This window comes from Zea mays, chromosome 10, assembly GCF_902167145.1.
Source record: "Zea mays cultivar B73 chromosome 10, Zm-B73-REFERENCE-NAM-5.0, whole genome shotgun sequence".
Lineage (NCBI taxonomy): Eukaryota > Viridiplantae > Streptophyta > Magnoliopsida > Poales > Poaceae > Zea > Zea mays.
Genome location: NC_050105.1, coordinates 82,542,468 through 82,553,620, shown reverse-complemented (window position 1 = coordinate 82,553,620; position 11,153 = coordinate 82,542,468).

Below are 11,153 nucleotides of genomic sequence, written 5' to 3'. Positions count from 1 at the left end.
GCGAAAAACGCCTCGAACACAACCAACTCACCTTCCGGCGCGGGGACTTCCTCCGTCCCCGGGACACGAGCGACTCCGCCGCCAAAGTAACCCAGCCGCTGCATATCTTGCACGCGGACCGACGACATCCGCGACACACCAAAATCCACCGTATCGCCGGTGCGCAACTCCTCCGCCGCCAAAGTACTCAGCGTTTCCTTAGACGACGCGTCGGCCGGCGGCGTAGCGGCAGCGGAAGAAGAAGAGGTCGGCATCGCTACGTACCGTCGGCAGCGGCGGGCGGTTTGCTTCACTCGAGCCAGATCTCCGGCGAACAGGAGCAAGGAGGGCAGACGAGCAGCAAGACGGTGGAAAAGGCGGCTAGGGTTTTCACGGAGTGCGGAAGGATAAACTTCAAAACGCGCCGCCCCCGCCCCCTTTTATACACAGGGCGTGGCGCTTCGGGAAGCCCGCAGTCCAACAGTACGGTGTCAATCAACGGTCATGTCAAAAACCCCCGCGGAACCACTTCGAGCGAGGGCAGCATCTCCACCATCTAGCGACGTCTTCGGCACCAGATGACTTAGTCGAACTGGTCCCTCGGAGGGCAAATGTTGGGGCGAAGGCGAAGACGCCACCCTTCGCTCGAGGCCTTCGCCGTGGTCGCCGGTCCAACGGAGACAAGACAACGGGCGAGGACACCCTTCGCTCCATTTGACATCGGGCGAAGGCCTACATCGAGGTCATCCCACCGTGCGGCTTCGTCCAGCATGGAGGCCCACTTGTGATCCGGCCCATTGTAACAGGCCCTGCGTGGCCACTGCGTGTTACGGGCCTAATTTGTAAAGGCGCCTCTGTAATTACAGTCTGTAACCCCGCTTTATGGGAATATTCTGGGGATAACCTAGGTGTCTATGGGCACATGCGTCCTTAACACAAGACGCTGGGCACTCGGATACCTATAAATACCCCCGCACAGTGCCCTTGAGAGGCTAGATGAACAGAGCTATTGCCATCTTGCGCGAGAACCCTATTAACGTCACTGTTCACCCCCATTGGATCCCCTTGCAACTGAGAGCAAGTTCCAACACGGATCGTCGGCGACATCCCCAGCAGGCGTATGCCGATGGGAACCAGACCCTCCGGTGGGCATGGCGGCCGGCGGGGAAGGGACGTCCACGAATGCCGAAGAAGAGGAGGCCCTGACAGGCAAAGGGTGGATCAAAACCTGTCGACATAAAAGCTACGCTCGAGCGAACATTGGGAGGGCCTAAACTTACTTGGGACCGTGAACCTTCCAGTGGCCTTGGAAGCGGGGCACACGTTGCCGTTGTTGTTGCTGCCACTGCCCCCGCGGTGACGGCGGTCGGTCTGACACAGGCGGCGGCGGTGGTGGTATCTGATCTGAAGATGGCGGCGGCGGAGGGCTCGCGCCCCTCTGCCCGTCCTGGACCCGAGGTTTGAGCTCCTTAGCCTTACCAGCTATCTTCTGACACTTCTAGGGAGAGCCTGAATCTCGAGGTAGATCCGAAACAAAGGACCCATCAGCGCGGCGCAGTCGGTGTCACCTTACTGCCTCTGACCTCCCGGCGGTGTCCGGGGTGGAGGAGCTACTTGCGGGCCCCTTGCCCTTGTCCGAGGGACTGGGGACTGCAGGAGGAACTCTGGGGCCACATCAGCTGGCTGGGGGCCACCGACCGGTGCACCGGGAATGTGGATCCCCCGGTGGGGATCCCGACCACCGGTCTGGCGGACCGCCACACCACTCTCATCAAGGGTCGGCAATCGGGCCAGCACCGCTGACCGCAGCCCTGGATTGTCGCAAAGCGGCAGAATGCCTTGGGGAGGCATCAAGGATTCGAGGATAAAGGCCTCACCAGTGATCCCCTCACCAAAATTTCCAACTCCTCCCAGGTCAGATCAGTCCCAGGCCCACGCTAGATCCTACCAATGTCGCTGGGGCCGGTAAACCAACAACACAGACGTGGCCTCCCCTGCAGCGGCATGACTCGGCGCTTCAGGAAATCCCTGAGTATGTGCATTGAGGTCAGGCCACCAACTGCCAGTTCCCTAATCCTGTCCAGGACAGGCTCGAACTCTAGCACTAGGCATGGTTTTACCCTCCACTGCTTCCGCTCGAGGATGGGCCCGTCGCTTGCAAGGGTAAGGCGGTCGCTGACCTCAGCACTGGCGATCACCCAGTCACTTCGCCAGTTCTCCCACCTCGCACCGCCAAGGGAGGCGATGTAGGTCACTGTTGGATCTGTCCTTGACTGGAAGTAGTAGGCCCCGAGGTGATCTTTGCCCTTCCCAGATCTCATCAGCACGAAAAACTGGCGGAAAAGGGAAGTGCAAGCCGCCACCCCCACAAACATCTCATAGAAGTGGACAAAGATGGCCACCTGGAGGATGGAGTGGGGTGTGAGGTGCTAGAGTTGAAGCCCGAACTCCTCCAGCAGCAGCAGGAAGAACGGCGAAATCAGCAGCGCCAACCCGCAGAAGATATAGGGAACGAAGAGCACAAACTCCCCGGCGGCGAGATTGCCGAGGGGAGAAGTGCCGGCCTAGATCCTCCCGGCAAACGCAAGCGTGCCCCATCCAAGCAGGCGACGCACTGAGTCAAGCGCCTCCTCGGTCTGGTAGCGATCGGGACGAACCAGCGTGGCCATGGCGACCACGGCGACGAAAGACTGGGGAGCACAAGCGCAGAGAGACACAGAAGGCTTGGAGGCGAAAGGGTAGAGCAGTTGGGGAAAATGCGAAAGTGAAACCACTGCGCGCGGAAGATCCCCCTTTTTTCAAGAAAGGGCTCCCCGCACACCCTGGAGAAATCCGCCTGGCGCACACCTAGCGCCCGAACAACTCAGTCACTGACAAAAGGGCCCGGACCCACGAGTCACGTGACTAAGGCGCTGGCCTCCGTGCGCAGGAAAGGCAAACCGCCGCGCTCGCTCCCACATCGCCTCGGGACCACCACCGAAGGATATTCTCAACATAGGCAGGGCCAACAAAACAACCCATGCATGCGGGGCACGACCGAACCGCCATGCGTGGGGGCCACACGCCGGTCGACCGCGAAAACCGACACGACGGTTGGTGTAGCCAGTAGCGAGCTGGCAACATGCGCGCGCTGGGTTAGTTTGGCGCGCGCTAAAAAGATGCCTCGGCCACGCCATGCTTACGCAGGATACAGGTTTTGGTCCCACCTACAGGCTTGCACCCTCCCCTGAGGTGGGCCCGGGGGCCACTATTGATACCTCGAGACAGGGGTACCCCCTTCTGCAGTATGAAGACGCTGCACCCGTACGACACCTCCAGGTCACACTGGGAGCAGCACCGAACCCCACCACATGGGGGAGGGCTACGAGCACCATGTGGCAAGGAAAGATAAGACTCCCCGGGGTGCACTGATAGGTCCGGACCTCCACCGGACCCCTGTACGAACGGGTCCGGAGCTCCCAAGAGGGCATGCCGGGTCCCTCGGGTAAGCCTCAGGTCCCTCCGGGCAAGGGCCGGGCCTTGGCAAGGATCCGGGACCGAGAGGACCCCGACACGAATAGGGGTCCGGGGCCGACACGTGTCCAGCCCTTGCCCTATGCTTCCCGCTCAGGCGGAGTCCCGCGGCTGCCGAATGGCTTGTGGCCCGTAACATAAGCCATTGGGCCGAGCCCGACGTAAGGCCCATACAGCCGTGCAGCCTCTGCATTTATTGCGGAGAGGACGCGCCGCCTGCCACCGCGCAGACAGGAGACAAGCCCTCTCGACATTAAATGCGCCCTGTCCAATTCGTTGGCAGACGACGTCAAGGTCATCCAGCAGGCGGCGCGCCTGCTGGATCTTTTAGAGAACAGTGCACCCGTGCCAGGCAGTGCACTGTGTTATCCCTTCTACAAGAAGCTTCCCCAGCACGCCGAAGATACCCAGATCTCGGATGACAGGACACAAGGGGATTGCCCCGGCAGCAAATATTTATAGTCCCAAGTGTTATATTCTCTATGTCCCTGGGCCCACATGTTGGGGCCCAGTACCTTTGTGCATGCCCCCCTTCAGCTATAAAAGGGGAGGCATGCGGCGTTACACACACACACGCAATCTTAGGTCACACCTTAGACTCGCAAGCTCATACAAGCTCTCAAGCAATACATCTCACAGTGGAGTAGGGTATTACACTCCGGCGGCCCGAACCACTCTAAATCCTTGTGTGTTCTTGAGTGCTTCCCATTCATTCCAACGATCAAGCAAAATGCCTAAGCCCCTCCTCATCTCAGGATTTAGGGCGGGTGCACTCCGCCACCCGGCCGGAGATTTACTCTCCGACAGATCCAATTTGCCGTCCTTTCACCAAGTTGCTCGGAAAGCGTCGGCAACCCTATGGCCTTCTTCTCGGCGTCTTCTTATCTCCATTTAGAAACTTGACGCTTGTAACCACCTGTGCCTAAGTGGTGGTGGTACTTGTTCTTCTTAGATAGTTCTGAATTTGCCTCGCTTAGAGATATGAATTCAGGGTTGCTCCTCTGCTCTAGAAATACTGCCCACTGACCTTCTGATATTTTATATTTTTTGTCGAGTCTAGGCCTTTCTTTGCAAATTTTTTATTCATCTCAGACCTCCAATTTCGAAAATTGATTGCAAGCTGCTTCATCGTGTATTCCTTCACGAGTTCTTCTGAACCCCGAGGTAGAACAAACCTCGTTAATAGCTTATTCCATATTTGATCCTTGACATCATCTGACACATCTTTCCAATGTCGAATTGTGATGCCAAGATTATCCCTAACTAAGAACCCAAGTGCATTCCGGAACCTAGGGAGTGCCTCTTCTGGAGCTAGGGGCTGACCTTTCGGGCTCACATCTAAGATTTTATATGTTTTGTCAGGAAACTTGTTCAGTCCCCTATCACCTCTTTTCCGGTCGCTCTGTGTCCTTTTCCTTGACCTCTCGGTGGTTGTATCGGTCGGTATCGGTGCGTCTTCGTCTTGGTTCAGCCCGGTGCGTGTTGGTAATGTGCCACGGCTTCATCAAGTATCGCACGATATTGAGACAAGACCTCCTATTCCTGTGTAATAGACATTGTGAAATCAACTAATTAGGTATAGACATACGAAACTAAAGATGTGTACTTTACCTCACACTCTTGTGGATCATAATTTGGGTCATGATGCAATTGACGCCGAGCGACCCGATCTATGCTAGGACAAGGGTCGGTAGGCGTTTCATATCCTTCATCACTTGAATGTTCTTGAGAAACACCCTTGTTCATGTGGTCGGGCATTAACTCTTGGTCCTTGTTTACAGAACTCATTGAGCTATATATATATAAAAGATTGCAACAAAGATTCAAAAAATTGAACACACAGTTTGGAACAGAATATTAGAACACAATATATATATATAATCACACTAGGTTCTTACATAATACGCAGTACATCATACTAAGTTCTTAGATATATAGTACGTCATCCATCATACTAAGATTAGGAACATATATCGTAATTTCTACTCGTCGTCGTCCATCAGTGCCGTCCAATCAATCTTCCCATCTTCATCGTCGGAGAGGATGATGACTGGCGCTACCGGCTCCAGATGCATGGGCGCCAAGACAACCTCACGTGCATTTGTCGAAGCCGAGGAGCCCACAATGGCACGTTGACGGCGGCGGCGACGCTTTGAGAGAACTCTTGAGGCGCACACAAAAATACGGCGTACGACGTCTTGATGATTGAGCCTCGACTGGCGCGGGAGCTCGAGGTGGCGGCAATGCATGAGCCACGCCATTGCTAGCCGCTCCGCTAGTGTACGTGCCTTGAGCCGCGCTGCGATGGCATCCGCTGGGTCCATTTTGAGGCTGCATCGACGAAGGAAAAGACTAGATTGAACTATATATATACTACAGGCTGGCGGTAGCTGCGAAAGCAAGTACGCCCTAGGGTTTACTAACCAGCGTGACGAGCCTTAGGGTTTATGACCACGATCGACGCGGCAGATGACGGCGGCGCGGTGGCAGAGGCGAAAGGGAAAGAGCAAATAAAGGGATAGGGGAAAACATGAAGGTGGCGCGGGGGCGTGGGGATGGCGCGGAGGATCGCCGGCGAAGAAACCTTTGGAGACTAAATCGAACAGCCTGACGGCGTGATGAGATGAACTGGCTCCAGGGGACTTGTAAATTTTTCGAGCTCCCACTCGCCACTAGTTATAAAGGCTCATTTTGTACTGGCGGTTGTCTTAGAGAACCGCCAGTATAGATTGTTTTCCACTGGCGGTTGTCTTAGAGAACCGCTAGTATAGATTGTTTTCCACTGGCGGTTTTGTTAGACAACCGCCAGTATAATTAGTTTCCCACTGGCGGTTTTGTTAGAGAACCGCCAGTATAAAATATTTACAATGGATTTCCTTTGTGCATTATTACATAAGTATCTGTTGGTCACTTGTTCTCAAATGCTATGAGTTAAGAACCACAAATGTTAATGGTTAAATACCTTCATCCTTCAAAGCATTATCTCCCTTAGGATATAATGATCTCCAGACAAAGGTTATGAAGGACAAACCTTCATCATCTCAATATGTAATGAAAAGCAGGGACACATATGAGACATATAAAGAACATGAATAACCATATCCAATCATTAGATTATCTATGTTCTCATCATGTGATCATGAACAAACATTAAAGACATTAAATTACATTTGTACCTTCGGCTTGACAGAAGGTAAGAATCCAAGAATGACGTACGAGTGAATACAAGTCAGCGTGAACAGTATGGTGTTACTATTCATCTATTTATAGGCACAGGACGCAGCCTGGGTAAAATTACATTCATGTCCTTGACATTTACTATTGGCTAAAGGGTAATCTGTCGAGGACTAAGCCGTCTTTTTCCCTTATGTCGGTTTCATTCTCCATCACCGTCTTTGTGCTAAGTCGAAGCTTCTCCATCCACAGCTTCGGAACTGATTCATCCTTCTTCCAGATCGCGCCTTTCATACCATGCACACCTTCATCTCAAAGCCAAAGCTTCATGTGACAGTATATTATACTGGAAAGCATGTTAGTCATGTTTTTGAGGACCTTTGGAAGACGAAGGCCCCCAACAGTATCTTTTATATCTTTTACGACAATGGGCAACTTGGTCGTTGAGAACCGCCAGTAAATTAGGACATTGAAGAAATATATATTGATCTCAAACTTGTAGTAGACATGGTCCTAACAATAATCAATTACAAGACAAGTTTATAATCTAGAGAGCTATTATTCTACCTTGTCCATCGTGGCGGACCCAAGGCAACATTTTATGTGGGATGCTTCGCTCAATGTTCCTTATCTTGGTTGGATGGTCTATGAAAAGACACATGTCGTTGAATTGGTTAAAATCCTCCATATCAGATACACCATCAACTCCTATAGCTTGTTGTTTTCTAGGAAAAACTACATGCTTCAATTTGTCTGTGCTTTTCTTCTCGTTGTTAGGGATGATCTGTTCAGCATAGAAGACCTATGCAGCACGATTAGCAAGGATCCATGGGTCATCTTTATAACCTACCTTATTTAGATCAAGAACTCTCACCCCATATTTGTCTATTGAGACATGTTTGTCTTCAACCCATTGACATCGGAAAACTGAGATATTAAATGTACCATAGTCTAGTTCCCATATGTCCTCAATAAAGCCAAAATATGTAATAGTATGACCAGTTTCATTGTCTATGGCCTCGCATCGAACACCGCTGTTTTGTGATATGCTTCTTTTGTCCTTGGACTTGGTACAAAATGTAAATCCACTAATGTCATATGTTAGCCATGTCGTGACCTGGCGTGATGGTCCAGATGCCAACCCCTTAATGGTTTGTTCTTCTATTATATCTCCGTGTGGAATGTCCTTCACAATTAGCCATGTGTTGAACCGCAACTTATGTTGCTTCATTACCCAATCATCTGTTTGCCTAGGATTTTGCCCGTGAAGCTCATTGATGTGTTGTTGGATAAATGGCTCCATTATCTCTAGGTGATGTAGGATGTTGTGATGTGCCTCAAGTACTGTTTTGTAATCCGGTGGGATGAAGGATTTCCGTCCCATCCTACCGCTTCCATACAGTCTACCCTCGTGTCGTGACGGAGGCAGACCTATTGCAACCTGGTCTTTTAGTATACTATTGCAAAATGGTCCTCCCGACTCAATGGCCTCTTCGGTACAGTACCCCTCTATCATGGATGCCTCGGGACGAGCATGGGTTGATACATAACCATTCAGTATTGACATGAAACGCTCGTACGTCCATATTTCGTGCAAGTACATAGGACCCAATGCCTCTATTTGTGGTACCAAGTGCACCACAAGGTGCACCATAATATCAAAGAACGATGGAGGGAAACACATCTCAAACTGTGATATTGTCTCCACTATGAATTCCTGAAGAGATGCCAACTCATACCAGTCAATTATCTTCTGTGAAATTCTATTGAAAAAGTAGCACAACCGTGTGATTGCCATCTTTAAAAATAAAGGATTTATAGCCCTGATGGCAATAGGTAGGAATGTAGTTAACATGACATGACAATCATGTGAGTTGTAGTTGGTGACCGTCAGGTCTTTCATTGACACAATACTCTGTAATGGGACTCTCAAATTCTTGAGCCAAACACACATCACATGCTTCTCATCTACATTGAGATTGTAGCTTGCTGCCGAAAGATGGTACTTCCCATTTTCTTAAAGAACAGGATGTAGTTCTTTTTTATGCCTAAATTTACCATGTCCATGCGTGAATTGAGCCCTTCTTTTGTTTTGCCCTTTATGTCTAGCAAGGTGCCAATTATGCTTTCAAAAACGTTTTTCTGAACGTGCATACCATCGATCGCATGTCACACATCAAACTCTTTCCAGTAAGGCAAGTACTCGAAGAAAATAAACTTCTTTTTGAATATAGCCCCCAAAGCTGGTTTGGCATCCTTCCTTGTTTTCCCATCTTTTGTCTTCTTCCTGAAAACAAAGTTGATATTCTTGACTATTTCAAAAACTCTATGACCTCTATTGTTACCGGATGGAGGAGTAGAATGCAGTTCACCATTATTGTCGAAGTACTTATCCATCTTTCGCATGCGGTACCTGTGTCCTTCCAATAAAAAGCATTTGTGCCTCATGTATACTATCTTCTTAGATGCAACAAGGGACACGTAAGCAGTTTCATCAATACATATTGTGCAACCAACCTTTCCCTTGAACTAGCCTGATAATGTGAAGAGAGCAGGGTGATCGTTGATCGTAACAAAAATAATTGCACTTAGTGTGAACGAATCTTTACGATACTCATCCAACATTTGAACACCTATTTCCCATAGTATTTTCATATCCTCCATTAAGGGCTCAAAAAATGCATCCATATCAACTCCAGGTTGTGTAGGTCTAGAAATAAGAATGGTTAGCAAAATGTACTTTCGTTTCTGCATCAACCATGGAGGAAGGTTGTATATGGTGAGGATCACCGGCCATGTGCGATGCTTACTGCTCCTCTCAGCAAATGGATTCATTCCATCGGTACTCAGTGCGAACCTAACATTTCTTGGTTCATCGGCAAAGTCTCGATGGTTGTCATTGAAATCTTGCCACTGCTTCCCATCGGCTGGATGTCGAAGCTTCCCATCATTTTTGTGCTCATCAGAAGCATGCCAGCTCATAAGTTTGGCATCCTCAGGGTTAGCGAACAAACACCTCAATCGATCGACGACGGGGAGGTACCACATCACCAAAGCAGGAATCTTTTTGAGCGCATAATAGTCTACTTCTTCTTTTTCTTTGCTCGTGGATTTTGAAGTCTTCTTTTGGGCTTTCTTTCGCTTCTTGCCCTTAGCCACGAATGCAACACACTCATCCTCTCAATAGTCTTTATTCGTCTTGTACCTACTTGCATTGCACTTTGGGCAGCTCTCCAAGTCTTTATAATCATCGCCTCGATAAAGGATACAATGATTTCTACACGCGTGGATCTTCTCCACATCCATAGCGAGCGGACTGATTAGTTTCTTTGCACAGTACGTGTTAGCAGGCACTTTGGTCTCCTTTGGAAGCATGTCCGCGATGATATTCAAGAACGAGTCAAAGCCAACATCAGACAAACCATATCTAGCTTTTAACATCAACAACTTTAACATAGACCGGAGCGTCGTGAACTCTTTGGTACAACCCTTAAACTCATCGTACAAAGGCTCTTCTGCTGCCTTCTTCAGGGACTCCATACCTTTCTTGAAGAACATCGATGGATCCATATGACGACGCAACATTGCCTCTAACAATTCTGCATCTTCCTCATCAATAACATTCGACAAAACATGAGTTCTATCATGTTCGCTTCCTCCACAGTAACCATGATCAGTAACTTTTGGCATTACATGTTCGCTCTGTGGAAGAGGTGGGTGTGTCCCGTGAACAAACTGAAATCTTTCGTCCTCAGCGGCTTCAGTCGTATAAGGCGCACTACCCTCTCCATGCTTTGTCCAAACTATGTAATCCTTCACAAATCCTCGATATACCAGATGAGATATGATTTGGTTTGTGTCATCAAATACAACAACATTTTTGCAGTCCATGCATGGACAATATATGTGATTTGTCTTTGTTCTCCAATCATGTTCCGTAGCGACATCAATAAACCTATGGACCTCAGATATGTATGACGGATCTAGCCTTGATAAGTTATACATCCACAATGTACTCTCCATCACTACCTGTAAAAAGTAACAGAAAACACACCAGAACACTTGTAAATTGGCAAGAGAAAAAAGCTAACATTTCCTATCAACCAAGGAACGACTCTTAAAATTGACATATATTTCTAACATGAGAACGTATCTATAATGAACATGGAATTTTAGTGCACATGACACAAGCGAATGTATCTAATGCACATGGAATTTTAGTGCACATGATTGTCACACCCGGTTTTAGAAGGCAAACCGAATGCGAACCATGTACGTGTCAGGATCAGCAATTCACGTACACAGCAGTTACATAACATGGACATCATCACACAATGCTCAAATAGTATTAAAAGGGAAATAATAGTCGATTACATCATATGTCTGAGACGTCCACATAGTCTTTACAATAAATCAAAGTGCGGAAAAGAAACGTAGATAAATGCGGCCTTCACAGGTAGCCGACTGGGGGTTGCCGCTAACCCACG